General features: G+C 35.6%; 1 pseudogene; it reads left to right on the top strand.

Annotated features, from left to right (window-relative positions):
- The first annotated feature begins 6304 nt into the window (after nt 1-6304).
- LOC128163003 (uncharacterized) lies at nt 6305-17768 on the top strand (annotated as a pseudogene).
- Nucleotides 17769-17970: the final 202 nt, after the last annotated feature.

Genomic DNA, 17970 nt, shown 5'->3' on the forward strand with positions numbered 1-17970 from the left:
AACAGTTGAACATTAAGGAGGCATGCACCTTTTTTGACTAGGTGATACTTGAAATGTAATTTTGATCATGAACAAGATATTTTTTTATCGTTAGTATAAAATGCGTGATTGTGTTCTATCTAAATTGTTTACTAATATAGTCAGTCTTTCAAGTTATCTGTTTACATAAAAAAGGACAGAAAATGATTGTTTCCCTAGCAGACGATACAAAAAATAAGAATGGCATCGAAAAGGACATCACACTATGTTTACATGTAAACTATTTCTTTATTAAAATAAAGACGTCTCCATTGTATTTATACAGTTAATTGAAATGCTTTAATAATAAAAAGATAAATATACAAAATTACACGTACATGCAACCCTAATAAAACATTAATTCCCCAGATTGTACATAAATCTTTTGATTGAATTTGTGAATAATTTCTCATAATTACATATAATAATTATAGTTTACAATTTCTTCTTTATTGTTTACGACATCCGGTTTGAAACTGAATTCTATTGCAGAAACTGTAGAATGAATTTATATTTTCCAATAAATCTACATCCATGGAACAGTGCATAAATATTATATAATAAGAAATAATAAATGAGTTTTTGATGTATTAATGTTAATTTCTTTTTCCTCTTCCAAAGTGTTTTGTGAATATTGTATCCAAATTCACTGGTCTAGCAAAATTAATACATAACAAAGCACTCTTATCAATTCAATTTTAACATAACATTTGTTTTCAACCTGAGAGATATTTTAACAATCTATGTAGTCTAGGTTGCACTTTATATATCTAGATCGCCTGTCATTATCGTCAGTGGGAGTACACACGCTTCTTGTCTACTATTGCCGCATTTTTAAAAAATGAAAACCTAACCCGTATTCAACAAAATGGAAAACCAGTTGGTTATTATCACCCTTTTCTTGTCGTTTTTAGCATTTGGATGGATAAAAAAAAGGAATTTACTCACATCACAATGATGCAAAAAGCAAGAACAAGGATTTGGATATAAAGAAATTGTCTTTGCGGGAAGAACAGCTGCGAAAGGTAAGAGGCGTTTTATTCTCAAAATTAGATACACACATTGGTGGAAGGTAATTTCATTTGTTTATGTGACCTTATTCTGCTTAATTCTGATGCTGAGTAACAGTCTCACTATCGTGTTTATTTCGTCTCATACATGTACAAACAAGCCTCTAATGTGTTCTCAAATTGTGCCGTACAGTTGTGCGCGCTGTTCGGTGTTTATCACAAAGGTGAGTTACCCTAATTTAGTTGTCATGTTGACGTGTCGTTACATGACATTTTGGTTTCATTGTACGTTTTTAATACCTCTGGGTACTTTGAATATCCATCCAGACAAGTCTTAACATGATTTTGTGGCGTCTGTAAAAACCTCTTGCTATCCATGATGTAAAGTATGCATTTAGAAAAGCTGGTTGATTGTTTATGGTATCATTTTAAGAGGTAATAGATAAAAAAAACCAAAAAGCAAAAAAAAAAATCTAATATTGTGAAGGAAACGAACCCATCGTAAACCGCACTCTGCTTAGACCTCATCAACTGATTCTGAAGGTTTATGGGCGGACATGTACATGTACCGCATTTTATTCAACTGTTTTATATTTTTATAGGCAGCTTAAAGCAAGGAACAAACCGAATTTTAAAAACACATCAGAAATATATTTCGAACACGCACCCCACGCTTTTCAACAACCAAGGTCATGTTCGAATAATAACTTACTCAAATACAGTTTTTTACAGGAACAATTGAGCATTTTCACATACGAAAATGGCAATTGCTTCAAAACTTATATTAAAGGTTTTTTTTTTAAATCATCTAAAGTGTTGCGTTTGACAATTTGACCAGAATATGTTAATCTTTCATTCTGACAATTTGTGTCGCTTTACGCCACGTTTTCATGTATTTACCTCATTTGTACATGAGACGTTACTTTTAGATTAGCCCTCGTTTTCATCAATTATCAATTCCATTAAAAATATAAACATTTAACGCTCACTTGCTATAAAAAATGTTTATTATAACTTAGATTCAGTCTGAAGAAGTCAAGTGACTCATTAAAAAATTACAATAACCTTGTTTTGTACCAACCTGTCTTCACTAGCTTAATGGATGCCAGAAGAGCAATATAATAGGACAAAAGAATCTACTCCAAAATTGAAGTAGATACTAAGTAGTTTTTTTTTTGAAAATCCAACAGAATAATTTGTTATTTAATTTTAAAAACGTTTCAAATTATGCATATTATGATTAACTTGATTGACACGTGCTAAGTAAATTGATTTTTAATTCTTAGAATACATTAACCATTTCTAAGATGAATGTTTTTCTTTCGATGTATTGTTGAATACATATTCAAGCTGACCTTATTGTACGAACTATAAATGCAAAATTTATAAATGTATTAGAAAGTAAAGTGTCTGTGATTCTTTTTTACAATTTTTATGAAATTTGATTTTATTCATGAGATCAAAATAATTCTTATCAATATTTGTTTTAGAAATAATTTTTTAAAACTTATTTCTGATAAATAATTAATTATATGTAGCATTGTCATTCCTTCTCATTAGTATTGACTGATGCAACCACTTTTATGCATACCTCTCTAATAGGCAAAGAAATCAATACTTTAAAAAGCATATTTTGCCATGTGCTATTGTGTGCATTTATTAATCAATTCAAACTTTCAGTTGCATTTTCGGTTGCTTATCTTGATAGTATTTATGACGTTATTATTCGCAATGGTGTTCTAAATGCAAATTTCAAACTAGATGCTGTCATTAGACAGTAATACCTGCACCACGTGTTTGCCCCTAAATAACATTTAATTAAAAATGAAGGCTACATGCAAGCTCCGGTAATACAATTAAAATTTATAATTTTCATAACTGAAGGATGAGATCCCTTCCCATATGATAATACACATCGTGACGTGAGCAGCACTGTATGTGCAATTTTGGGTAGAACTGTTTGCAGTGAATTTTCAGTTAATCAATAATCTTAACATTTTATGTCATAGAAAGTATAATAGTCTATATAATTATTACAAACAAAATTAAAAATTAAATCATGCCCCCTCCCCGTGGCGATTGCCTGTTTTAGATTTACTTCTGTGTGCCTACATGAACATCATCGTGTGCACAGATTTAGAGAAGGGGTGGGAGTGATGGGTCCAGCCCCCCCCCTCCCCTCCCCATGAAAATTCATTTATATCAATTGTAAAATTACCAAAAATACACATTGGACCCCAATGCTCTTACAGACATGTAAACGCTCTAACCCGTTGCGCTTCAATGTTAGGTAACATTTTTTGGGGGGTAAATATTTAATCAATATTTAATATACTTTATTGTTTATCTCAATAAGAAGTGTACATGTACATCACAATATGCAGGTGTCCTGCACCACCTTAAAGCTGTTATTTACCTAATAAAAAAGTGCAAGTGGATTTGAAGAAAAGGTCATAAAAATACATGCATGTTACAAATGACTGATCTTTGTCTGAAGTTACGTACACAACACAGGTGTACTGCATGTCTCATTAGCGGGTACTAGTTTTACCCAGCTCTTCGATTAGATGGGTTCATGTGTATACATACATGGGTGTTGCTAAAACGCGGAACGGAAAACGGAACAGAAAGCGGAACGGAAGGGATTTACCTCAAAGATTTGCTTATCATGCTAAAACGATAAACATGTACTTTATGTACCTTTTTAATTTTTTTTTTAAGATTAGCAATATTAGATTATTTATTCAAGAATATTTATTTCCTCAAAATTAACAGTACATGCAGTGACCACTATATTCTGTCCCAAAATATCCTCGATTCACTTTTTGCTGTATATTTATATATACCTCAGGGTTCAAGCGATTCTCTTTTAGAAGCATTAAACATTCTCATTATTCTTTCTTTAAAACGTCCTCTCTAGCTTATCAGCTGGTATAAATACACGGCTAAAAATAAAGAAGTCTACGGCGTTTTACATTTCAACAGACCCGGGTGATAGTGTTGACAAATTGTGCAAGGTCTTCTGAGAGACTTCCAAATGGAGAAAAGATGTCAACATTTTCCATTATAAATCGTCCAAAAGTGCTGCATGAATATTTTGGGATCGACAGACTATAGTCCCAATATATAATCGGAAAATCAAACCGAGCAACGTCTAGAGCTCTCTATTCGGATCATATGTATATAGCTGCTGGAATAAACAACTGCTTAATAATACAAACGTAAACAAAATTGCATTGCTAAAAATACTAGTTTCACAAATTACTAGTTTCACAAATTACCGGGTATTTTAATGTTTACTGAATGTTATTTTTAATGTCGTCAGTCCTACGGTTTTTTTCTTCTTCCATTTCAATGATACTGTATCGTCTGTATGATAAAAGATCGTCTAGAACACTGATAATTCAATTTTGATGTAAGTATATACATGTACATCATATTTGAAATATAAAAATAATCAAAACACGCATAAAACGCTTTCACTAACTGCGTACGTTACGCTGATATGCCAGCAATACCATATAAGAAAAATAAGTAAAAAGTTATAGCTAATTTGCTCGTTTAATCTTGTTAATGTTTCACAATTCGTATACATTTGATTTTTCCGTTTCGTACTCAACTAAAGCCGAATAAATACAATGCTAAAATTGATAGACATTCATATGAATATAAATAAGATAACAACATGTTGATAATCATTCATTAGATATAGATAAGAGATACAAAGTAAACCGTTTCTGTCCAGTCTATGCCCTTTTTAAGCGATAAACGTGATGATATTTTCCATTTCGTTCCGCTTTCCGTTCCGTTTTCCGTTCCGTGTTTTAGCAACACCCCGTTTTGGGAGGGTCGGGGACGAATCGCCAAATGAGTTAAGTTATTCTCTTTTGAGAAGTGGACAGGCATAGCCTGCATCCACTTCTCTTTGCAAGCCCTCATATTAACGTGTAATTGTCGGAACTGAAGACGGTCTATTTCGACTCAAGTTTCCCTGAATTTTCGTAACAGACATACGTCCCGTATGTACGAACGGGATAGGCAACTTCTACATTCGCCATGTTTATTTCCCAAACTATCACACGAGCCTTGACAAGTTTGTAAAATTCTTCCTTTTTATATTATGTTTTTCATTTCCTCTAAAACTTGTTAAAAAGGATAGCTTTTTCATACATTTTAATCGTATGTAGTGAACTAATTTAGATATAAAGAAAATATACATCGATTTTAACGTAATCTCCAAAATGGGGCAAAAACGGGTCTCTGGGTTTTGAAAACTCTGTCGTTATTATGATCAGATGAGGGTTATAGAGTACAACTTACAATTAAAGAATAATTTCAAGATAGTTTTTTAAAGGTTTTTTATCGATATATCAGGTATCATCGTAAAAATATGAAGTTAAAAATGACCTATACAAAATCACGTACCGCGTGATTTCTGCAAGACTTGTGGGAGCTGCCTATCCCGTTGGTATATACATCCCTGTAACAGACGTATTATTTCTACATTTTAAACATTTATGCATACATATATCATAAATAAATCAACACTGCCCCACTATCAAATCATTTTCTCAACTTAAACATTCTGGCTTTAAATGATGAGATAGCTCGCTATAAGTGGTTTAAAAAAGTAGAAAATTTATAGTCGAAAAAAACTGGAAAAATATTGTTTTGATTTATTTTTCTTATAATTCAAAGAGGTATAAAGATTGGTTTCACAGTTTAAGAAAAAGTATCAAAACACAAACGATTGAATAAGTAATTGTATCATATAAAAAATCATTTTAATTTTTCAAGCATGCTTTATTAATCAATGTATGTTTAATGTTGAAATACAGATGTATAGCATAATTTGTCGCCTAAAGAGATGGATTAAAGGGAAAGAAATACCACTTTGTAGTAATGTGACTCACTATTTGTTTGCACATTGTAAGATTAAGTTGATTTAGTATGATTGATTTAGTATAGTTGATTTTCAAAATTATTGCATGTATTGTTTTAAATAAGTTTCCAATTTTATCAGAAACATTTAATCTGCGCTGACCTAGATAAACAATGTGATACAAGAACTTCAAAACCGAGAATGTAGGAGTTGAGAAAATAATTTGTTAGTTAAAGTTTTCAATTAATAAAAAATGATAGGATTTTCATTGTTAGGCTGATGTGCTTTCGAAAGGTTACATATAGTTAACACTAATTTGAATTTATAACATGTATAAAGCAAACAATGCATTAAGGTTTGTGACATATATATTATGATATTTTCTTTACTTATCAGGTGTTTTATCCTCATTCATGGTAGAAATAACTGATCCAGTTTTGGAAAAACATTTATTATAACTGTGGTATAGTATAAACATTTATTTCCAATTATGATTCAACAGTAATTTATTCAGCTATTACATCTCACATTTTTTCCCAACAATAGTATAAGTTGGATGAATTGATTGATATTTGTATACATTATGTTTAAAGATAAGAGTTAACCTTCTCTGACACTACTTTAAAAGCGGTATAATGTCGATTGTATAATTCTATTAACTTTTTAATCCGTTGATCTCTCTCTTTTCTTTCAATAATAGTATAAATTGATGAATTGATCATGGATTATCAGTTTAAATACAAATCTGAAGGTTGATTGACCTAAGTTTCTGGGACACTACTGCTTTTAATTAAACACAGTTTCACTGATTAAGCAAAGTGAAAAGGGGAATAACTGAATTTTAACATGAAAGGAGTTGTTCCCCTTTTCACCTATACTGAAAACAAGCCAAGTTTTTAATAAATGTGCAATTTATATATCTGTTCTTAAATCATTATATTCATGTTTAGCATGTTTAATTAAGTTGGAAATGCACAGAGTAATTAATTATCTTGATAATTACAAAATAGTTTCAAACACACAAGTTAGATAAAGATTAATGTGTTAGTAATACTCTCTCTCTCTCTCTCTCTCTCAGTACTTTTGCTTTCCTATATGTTTTAATTGAAATTTTCTGTATAATATTACTTTATGTTATACATGTACTGGTGTGTAGAAATGTGTGGTCTCTTTATAGGTTTTAAATGTATGATACACGGATATACAGTGGATAACGTCAAGAAAAACAAAATACATATGTGGTATAGTATTCAATATATGAATTTCTCATTAGGTAGCTAATCTTTTTGTTTCTTGGTCACTCAGAAGACCTATTGCAGTCGCTCGTTTGTCGTTGTGTGTCATTCATAAACATCATAGTATGCAGCTCTTAAATAGGTATGAGGGCAGTAGTCATTGTGTTAGCCATGAGGTAAGAACTGTTGCCCGAGACCATAGGCCAAGGTCAACATCAATTTCTTACCAAGGTATTGACAAATATTGCCCTCATCCTTATTTAAAGTTTGTTTTGTCAAACAAGTGAAAAGTATATTTTTATAGTAATGTCAGGGTTGAGATATTGCCAAATTATCTTCCCCAGGGCCAGGATAAGGGGGACAGCCAGTCATATGCCACAGTCAAATACTCAGCCAGGGTAAGGGGGAAGCCAGACATAGGCCACAGTCAAATACTCAGCCAGGGTAAGGGGGAAAGCCAGACATAGGCCACAGTCAAATACTCAGCCAGGGTAAGGGGGAAAGCCAGACATAGGCCACAGTCAAATACTCAGCCCGGGTAAGGGAGAAAGCCAGTCATAGGCCACAGTCAAATACTCAGCCAGGGTAAGGGGGAAGCCAGACATAGGCCACAGTCAAATTCTCAGCCAGGGTATGGTGGGGATTCAATCATAGACCCCAGTCAAATACTCAGCCAGGGTAAGGGGGAAAGCCAGACATAGGCCACAGTCAAATACTCAGCCAGGGTAAGGGGGAAAGTCAGGCATAGGCAACAGTCAAATACTCAGCCAGGGTAAGGGGGAAAGCCAGACATAGACAACAGTCAAATACTCAGCCAGGGTAAGGGGGGGGGGGGGGCTATACATAGACCACAGTCAAATAATCAGCCAGGGTAAGGGGAAAAGCCAGACATAGGCCACAGTCAAATACTCAGGCAGGGTATGGGGGAAAGTCAGTCCTAGGCCACAGTCAAATACTCAGCAAGGGTAAGGGGGAAAGCCGGTCATAGGCCACAGTCAAATACTCAGCCAGGGTAAGGGGGAAAGCCAGTCATAGGCCACAGTCAACTACTCAGCCAGGGTAAGGGGGAAAGCCAGTCATAGGCCAAAGTCAAATACTCAGCCAGGGTAAGGGGGAAAGCCAGTCATGGGCCACAGTCAAATACTCAGCCAGGGTCAGGGGGGAAAGTCAGTCCTAGGCCACAGTCAAATACTCAGCCAGGGTAAGGGGTAAAGCCAGACATAGACCACAGTCAAATACTCAGCCAGGGTAAGGTGGAAGCCAGACTTAGGCAACAGTCAAATACTCAGCCAGGGCATGGGGGAAAGTCAGTCCTAGGCCACAGTCACATACTCAGCCAGGGTAAGGGGGAAAGCCAGACATAGGCCACAGTCAAATAATCAACCATGGTAAGGGGGAGAGCCAGTCATAGACCACAGTCATATACTCAGCCAGGTTAAGGGGGAAAGCCAGTCATAGGCCACAGTCAAAAACTTAGCTAGGGTAAGGGGGAAAGCCAGTCATAGGCCACAGTCAAATACTTAGCCAGGGTAAGGGGGGAAGTCAGTCATAGGCCACAGTCAAATACTCAGCTAGTGTATGGGGGAAAGCCAGTCAGAAGCCACAATTCATTACTCAGCCAGTTTCTGTTAAGCAGGGGGAAATGGGAAAGATAAATAGAGGAAGAGAAAGAATGAGAGAGCAAGGGGACATGTGTAACAAAGAAAGTCAAAGAGAGGGAGAGAGTGACCAAAAGTAGATTATAGCAGAGAAAAGTATTATAAAGTGAAATAAATTAAGAGAGAGAGAGAGATAGAGAGAGAGAGAGAGAGAGAGAGAGAGAGAGAGAGAGAGAGAGAGCAATGTCAGTGTCACAGATTTTCGAGCGGAATCAATTAAAATTTATATTTACTGTAAGACAAAGAGTAAAACAATATTTTTACATTGTTTTTACATATTTAATATAGTTTGAATCGATGCATATTGAAAGTAATTGTCCTAGTATGGAACCTGGTAAGGTCCTTCACTGTAGTCTATTGCCACTTGGTCTTAACAAGAATGGACTGGTAGGGTCCTCCACTGGACAATGTTCTCTACTGGCCACTTAGTCTACACAAGACGTCACCAATATTCGGCCACCATCGATGAAAGTGGTTTACACAATGGCAGGAAAAGGGAACCTGCGACAACATAGTACACAAACACATTAAGTACATGACAAAAGCAACTGTGGCTTTTACAACAATACGCACCATACTTTACTTACAGGCTATACGGTCATGAATGACACACTTAGCATAGACGCTTATTACACACAAAATACTGATATACAGTCTTAAAGTAGACTTACTATAAAGCATATTAGCTTTTACACTCACAAAATACTAACTCAGTTACTTAAATGCAGTGTTGCATAATACTACTCATTACTACAAAAAGAATATGACCATAATAGTCCGCCATACTTATAATAGATTCACACACGTGTATCTAAACATAGACATTTAAATTCATACGTAACAAATAAGCATAAAAACGATTGGAATACCATGACTGGGTGTTTTAGAACAGTAATGAACGAAATGACGATAAAATTGAATTAATAAACCTCACCTCAGAAAAAGCCAGTACCAGGTTCACCCCAGAGTAAGCACACAGCTATTTATATTAACAAAATGCATAGTGACTGGATGGTATGCACGAGAGAAGTATAAGTGCGCCCTTCCCTCTGGACTGCCGCGTCCAAACTGATACTGCACGGACTGGCGGGTTTAAGGCCCAGTGAACTGAGGTTCAATATGGGTATTTACAAATACGTAAGACTAAAACACTAAGGGGCTCACCACAGGATATGTGGTTAAATTAAAATACGAAACTAAATATAAACAATGATGAATTTTAATGTGACAGTCAGAAAAAGAGAGCAAATGTTAGTAGATATAGTGAGAGAGAGAGAGAGAGAGAGAGAGAGAGAGAGAGAGAGAGAGAGAGACCGGTTACATGTTTAGCAGAGATTAATATATCTTATTCCCTCTTCTATAATTTTTCAGTTTAACATGTATGCTTGTTCTCTCTCTTTCTCTCCTTTTGCTTCCCTATATGTGTGTGTGTGTCCGTCTCACTCTCGCTCTCTCTCTCTCTCTCTCTCTCTCTCTCTCTCTCTCTCTCTCTCTCTCTCTCTCTTAGAGAAAGCAGAGAAATTTTGAGAAAGAGGGATTACAAGCTTGTCTATAATAATTGAAGTAGAAGTAAAAATAAATTAATAAAAGGGGTCTGGGGGTCTAGTTTATAGCTAGATTGTGTTTGAAATACAATAATAGCAAGGTAATTATTTTAGGTCCTCCCCCAGGTCTTAGAGACAACCCTGCTGGATAAAGAAGGAAAGGAGGAATGCATGAGTTCAGGCTAAGCAGGAAAAGTCTGAGAGATATACAGAGAGAGAAAGAGAGATTAAAAGAAAAGAGAGACAAGGGCAGATGTTAAGCAGAGAAAAAATCAAGGTACTGAGAGTACTGAAAGACGGAGTCTTAAAAGTTTGAATTGATAGTTGTCCACGTTTTCCTCGATATATGTTCCAAACATTATGAGTTTGAATTAGTTGTTTCAATCTAGTATGTTAAAGTTCGGCTTTTTGCAATTGCCTGATACTTTGTCTAAATTTGACTTAATCCCGACCGGGACTGTTCTTCATAATTGTAGAAAATTGACACAACGGTATTTTATGTAAAATAAGACCCAAAGGAAAAATTCTAAAAACTACAACTAACCGGGAAAATCAAAACAACTACCGTATATTTAGGTAGATAATTTAAATCATGAGCTTTTTTAAAATGTTTGATCCCAGGGAAAATCCACACGTCGGACGAATTTGTTATACAAGGTTTATGAATAAACCCGAAATCTCTCAAACTGCTGAATTACCGAACAAAGTTAACATTTGTATACCGATAACAAACACAGGCACCTGACGTAAGAAATATTTCTTTTTTACAATCAGATTATTCCAAGTACTAAAACAATAAAAAAAAGTTCGTCACGGTAACCATTTTGACTTTTTTAGACCGAATTATCTGTCACGATTCATATAAAAATAATTGGTAAAAATAAATTCGTTTGCTACTTACTACTTTTTCTGTAAACTCGTGAATCATATACACGAATTAAGATTCAACTATTACTTTCATGAAAAATCATACTCCGAATTCAGTGAACTGCTTTTTAAATCGACAAAACTAGAAAATAGAGTCCAAAAGTGAATGAATCACGTCATATTTTGAGGTAGATCTTTCCTGATTGGCTGTTATATATGTCGTTAAATAAAGCAACAGAATGATAAAGACATTTATTGATAAATGTACAGAGATAAGTCAGTTAAGGACTGGTTAGAAAAAAAATAAGGAACATGTCATGTTAGTGCTAATGAAGGAGAGCTGGTTTCATCTTTAGGAAAAATATTCACATGGCGGTAATATGTTTTACTGACAATTGATAAAGCAAAAATTATTGTATGATATATAGTTGTAAATTGTTGATTTTAGCTATTAATTCAGCATTTTTTGATTTTAAAATTTCTAATATATGCAAAGTTAACGCTTTCAAAAGTAAAAATAACAAATGTCGCAGGACATTGTCATCTGTTTCCTTTCAATACACTCTCCTCTATTAAGCACACGTTTTCATTCGTGTCGTGGAAAAAAATGAACTTGATTTCGAAAGCGATTTAATTTCATTTTTTTGAAGAGCTACAATAAAGGAGTTGTAAAATAGATTTTAAAACGACAATAAAAACTTGTTCTTTTTATCTTCTTAAAATTGTGATAAGTACTACATGTATTTATTTACATGTACTACCACACGGTAAATGAAAAATTTAAAACATAACAACCATGCATTATCTCTGAATTCATAGGTCTAATATTGGTGCGGGATATTTACCGATAGGAGATATTCACTGAAATGCATGAAAAGGTTCTGCACTATTTTCTTATGCCGAGACTTAATTCATGTGTTCTACGCGTGCCCGTGCCTTCCGGTTTGATACTTGGCTGACAGTAAACTAAAAGACGGGGTCATGTGACCCCGTCTAAAAGAGAGATAGAGAGAGAGAGAGAGAGAGAGAGAGAGAGAGAGACCGGTGTCATAGAAAGTGGGTACATGTTTAGCAATCTCTCAATCATTTTTCCCATTTGCTCTCTCTCTCTCTTTCTCTCTCTCTCTCTCTCTCTCTCTCTCTCTCTTCAGAGAAAGCAATCATGTATGAAAGCAGAGAAAAGGATATAGAATGAATTAAGGAATGGGCAATAGGCTTAGCAAGAAAAGTCTGAGATATATACAGAGAGAAAGAGAGAGAATGAAAGAAAGGAGACAAGGATCTCTGTTAAGTCAGAAGCAATGCAACTCTCTTTCTCTCTCAGAAAAAGCAACTGTGTTAAAGAAAATAAATTTTGAGATATAGGGATAAAGAATGAAAGAAGAAATAAAAAAAACATGAGTTCTAGCTAAATAAGAACATTCTAAGGGATATACACAGAGAGAGAGAGAGAGAGAGAGAGAGAGAGAGAGAGAGAGAGAGAAAGAAAAAAAAAGGATTATTCTCTCTCATAGAAAGCAAGCATGTGTGAAAGCAAAGAAATATTGAGAAAATGATATAGAATGAAAGAAGGAATGATAAATGAGCTAAGCAAGAACATTCTGAGATGTATACAGAGAAAAAGAGAGAAAGCAAATGAAAGTACTGGTAAAAGGAGACAAGTATATAAGTAAAGTCAGAGAGAGAGAGAGAGAGAGAGAGAGAGAGAGAGAGAGAGAGAGAGAGAGAGAGAGAGAGAGAGTGAGAGAGAGAGATATAAAGTAAAGCTATGAAACTCTCTTTCTCTCTCAGAGAAAGCAACCATGTAAAAAGCAGAGAAACTTTGAGAAAGAGGGATAGAGAATGAAAGAAGGAATGAGAAACATGAGATCAAGCTAAGCAAGACAATTCTGAGGGACATACAGAGAGAGAGAGAGAAATAAAGAAAGAGAGAGAAAGAGAGAGATTGAAAGAAAAGAATCCAGGTTACATGTTAAGCCTGAGAGAGAAAGAATTCTTGTCTGGAAAATGTTCTAGAGAGTGAGAAAAGGATTGAGATATAGAAAGAGAAAACAAGATAACATGTTTTACAGAGAAGGTCGGAGAGAGAATTCTCTCTCTCCTCTCTCTCTCTCTCTCTCTCTCTCTCTCTCTCTCGTTCTCCCTCTCTCTAATGTCAATCATATTTTGGGCCATTTATTTAACAAGTTGAGTGTTTCTGTAACCAGAGCCATATTTATGAATCATTATTTATATGAATCACTATTATCTGTGTAGGAATGATACATTATTACATTAAAGAAACATGTTTTTAAAAGAAAACATTTTATAAAAAATGTGATATTGATATGTGGTTGACTTCATTTAAAACACTTTATTTTTTTTATTGAACAGGTTGTGATTTTGAGACCTAGTCCCTCCACACAATGGAAACAGCAAGCACTCCATGTAAAGTACATCAGTGTTCTAAGTGTCCAGGGGACACAGAGTACTATTGTGTATCGTGTCCATGTGATCTGTGTCCCCAGTGTAAAGAGAACCATGTAAAAGATCTCCAAACAATTGACCATGATGTTGTGTCACATCGTGATAAAATCAACAACATCCCAACACAAGAGATCTGTGTGAGACGTCCTAGCCATGTTTATAGAAAGTACTGTGAATCTTGTCAAGTTCCTGTCTGTTTCTATTGCACACAGCATAGAAATAACCGACAATTAGATATTACAACATCCTATGACACAAAGCGACAACAACACAGAGGAACCATTCACACCATCAGAAGTGAAGCTCTCTTTTACAGACCTGTTCTCCTGCCACGAATCAAAACTGATTTCAAAACCTGTCGCACAAAATTCTCCCTCTATCAATCAGAGATGTTAACAAAGGCCAGGACACTGAAGCATCTCATTGACTATATACAAAACGATTTCATGTGTAATGTGTTCTGTGACTTTGATTTCAAACACAGATGTTTAAAACAGAAAAAAGAAATGATCATACATATTGTCAGCCTACAGAGATATGTGCACATATATGAACAGAGGAGAATAATCAGACCGATACAATTCCTCTCCTCCATAAAGACAGCCCTCCCCCAGATACATCCTACACTCCACACCAGCCAGCTCTCCATGACTGAGTCACTCAACAAGGAAGATGTGATGGAGTCACTGAGTGCAATCCAAATCACAGAGAGAGGAAACCGACGCGTAGGAAACCAGTGTCTGCTGAAACTGACGTCTGTTCCTGAGCTCCATCAATCTATCACACTGACAGGTGTTGATCGTTGTTATCACATTTCCTGTGTGACATCAGACCGGGTCTGGGTCAGTGATATAGAAAACAATCTCATCTTGACAGACACAACAGGTGTCCCTCTACATCGTGTGGAGGATTCATGTAGTGGTTATGATAGAGGATTACACACAGTGAACAGTGAGAGTGAACTGATTTATATAGATAGGTATTATAACATCAACAAAATGTCAAAGGATATGAAAACAACCACCACATTTATAGAGAGAACAGACCCTACATGGAGACCACGGTGTGTGTACTGGCCCCCGTCCACTGGGGATCTACTGGTCGGGATGTGGTATATACATAAAGCCACAGGCAAGGTTGCAGGCAAGGTAACCCGGTACAACCAGAGTGGACAACTCACACAAACCATACAGCATGACAAAGGATGTGGACTATAGTGAACCTATCTATATAACAGAGAACAACAATGGGGATGTCGTGGTGTCTGACTATGATTATGACTATGTGTCTGGCGCTGTAGTGGTGACAGAACGTGGAGGAAGACATCGTTTTTTCTACACAGGACATCCATTAGGATCACGACTACGGCCACGTGGAATCTGTACTGACGCGCTGTCACACATCCTGGTGTGTGATTGTATAACCAAAACAGTACAGATGTTGGACAAGGACGGTCAGTTCCTGTCACATCTACTGACAGAATCACAAGAGATGGGTGAACCATGGAGCCTGAGTTATGATGTCAACACTCACCGTCTCTGGGTTGGATCATGGGACAACAAGGTGTGTGTCTACAGGTATATCACCAGACAGGACGCTCTGACAGGTAAGTCTGAGTCATCATCATTGATGTAGTATATATGTGTTAGGTATCATACAGGTTTCAATGAGATCTAAGTATACATTAGTTAATTTTGTTATATCACACAAGTCATATTAAATTGTTAATTCAGTTTATATCTATTTCATTGTGGTTGTAATTCATAAATTAGTTATATATCCATGTAATTGTTATTCATTATTACATATATGTACATATTACCATATTTTTCCTCAAACTTATTTAAACAAGCATTCTGAGAGTATTGCATAAGCAATACACGTCCCCTACCGGTTTGTGGAAATCGTGAAAACAATGCACTTTTATGCAGAATATCGAACCCGAACATTAAAATATTCGAAGATAAGAAATTAATTTTCTCGAAAATATGTCAAACAGACGCTACATAAGTGTAAACTTGGTCAGTAGTTTGACATTTTGTAGCTGTTCAGCAAATTTCATATTATTACACAAACGCATAAAGAAAAAAATGTGTGGAAAACTGAAGTGGGACAGACAAACGGACGGACAGACAGACGCACAGACGGACAGACGGACTGACGGACGCAGAGGAAAGCTATAGTCCCCTCCTTTGAAAACCGGTAGGGGACTAATAAGAAAATGCGAACATTTTCATGGTTATGAAATTAAGATATACAAGAGAAATTCATTTAAAGTACATAAATGAGTTTGATAATAACTGTAATCAGAGTATTTAATTAACTTAACCTACTTCATGTAACAATACAGAATTAAAACTCTATGTTTGATGTTTGTAGATCATAGTCGTGTGATGGAGTCACTGAGTGGAATCCCAACCCCAGGGACAGAAAAACCACAGCAAGGAAACCAGTGTCTGCTGAAACTGATGTCTCCCCCCGAGTTACTTCACTCTCTCACAGTGACAGGTGTTGATCGTTGTTATCACATTTCCTGTGTGACATCAGACCGGGTCTGGGTCAGTGATGATAGAAACAATCTCATCTTGGCAGACACAACAGGTGTCCCTCTACATCGTGTGGAGGATTCATATAGTGATATATATGGAGGATTACACACAGTGAACAGTGAGAGTGAACTGATTTATATAGATAGGAATAATAACATCAACAAACTGTCAAAGGATATGAAAACAACCACCACATTTATAGAGAGAACAGACTCTACATGGAGACCATCGTGTGTGTACTGGTCCCCGTCCACTGGGGATCTACTGGTCGGGATGCGTTATATACATACAGAGACAGGCAAGGTAACCCGGTACAACCAGAGTGGACAACTGACACAAACCATACAACATGACATCACAGGACGGGGACTGTATAGAATACCTAACTATATAACAGACAACAACAATGGGGATGTCGTGGTGTCTGACTGTACACGTCATGCTGTAGTGGTGACAGAGCGTCGAGGAAGACATCGTTTCTCCTACACAGGACATCCATCAGGATCACGATTATGGTCACGTGGAGTCTGTACTGACGCGCTGTCACACATCCTGGTGTGTGATGTTAGAACCAAAACAGTACAGATGTTGGACAAGGACGGTCAGTTTCTGTCACATCTACTGAGAAAATCACAAGAGATGTGTGAACCATGGAGCCTGAGTTATGATGTCAACACTCACCGTCTCTGGGTCAGATCAGGGGAGAACAACAAAAAGGTGTGTGTCTACAGGTATATCACCGGACAGGACGCTCTGACAGGTAAGTCTGAGTCATTATCATTCACATTAATTAGATATAGATAACTAAGACACACAACCCGTGTTAATTATCAGTCAATAAGATACATGTAAGACATGTTTATCTGTGTGATAGTTTGTCAATATAAACAGCTTTTTGTTACAGGGTTAGCTGTATCTACCAGTCATTGGGATTCATTGTTTGTTTGTCTAAAATACCGTAAATAGAAATTGAATGTTTTTATAATAAGATGTGCAGTCACATGTCATTCTAATTAGTTAATTAATGTTTGTAACATATCACTTTAATTAATAAACCAGATGTTAATATAGTGACACATGTATTTGTAATTTGTTTTGTTACAAGTCGATTGAAATGATTTTATTAATTACATAACTATAAAAGCATGTGTCAATGTAATTAGGTTAAACTTATTTATAGATGTAGGTCTGTCTTATATATACTGTATGAAGTTGATTATCAATTAACAGCTAATTAATCTCTTGTTGTAGATGAGAACAGACCCCGTCCTGATGGAGATGACATGTCCAGCTCAACACCAGCCGTAGAATGGAGATAACCTGGATATTGACAGGTTGTAAATGTTTCTGTACAAATCTAGTCTGCTCTCAAAACCACACATGTTATTTGTCCCTTTGTTCAACATCTGCAGCTGAAATTGACCTGTGTATAATTCACATGGACTATAATACTGACTCCTGTTTATTTCACACTTTGTGATCATCCAAGCATGGCTGTCTGTTGCTTAATATGAAATTGAATGTAATGAAATTGGATTGCAGAGATAAATTAAATAATAATTAATAATACTTAGTGTTTAAATTTATACTTGTGTTTTTTTTCACCATTAGATATAAAGAATGTTATGGAATTCATACTAACATTATGGATTCCTAACCACGATTTTCCATTCAAAATATCCAACACAGTAATTGATGTAATCGGACAAAATATTTCCTAAAGGGATGGATACCAGCATCT

Source organism: Crassostrea angulata, chromosome 9 (genome assembly GCF_025612915.1).
Source record: "Crassostrea angulata isolate pt1a10 chromosome 9, ASM2561291v2, whole genome shotgun sequence".
Lineage (NCBI taxonomy): Eukaryota > Metazoa > Mollusca > Bivalvia > Ostreida > Ostreidae > Magallana > Magallana angulata.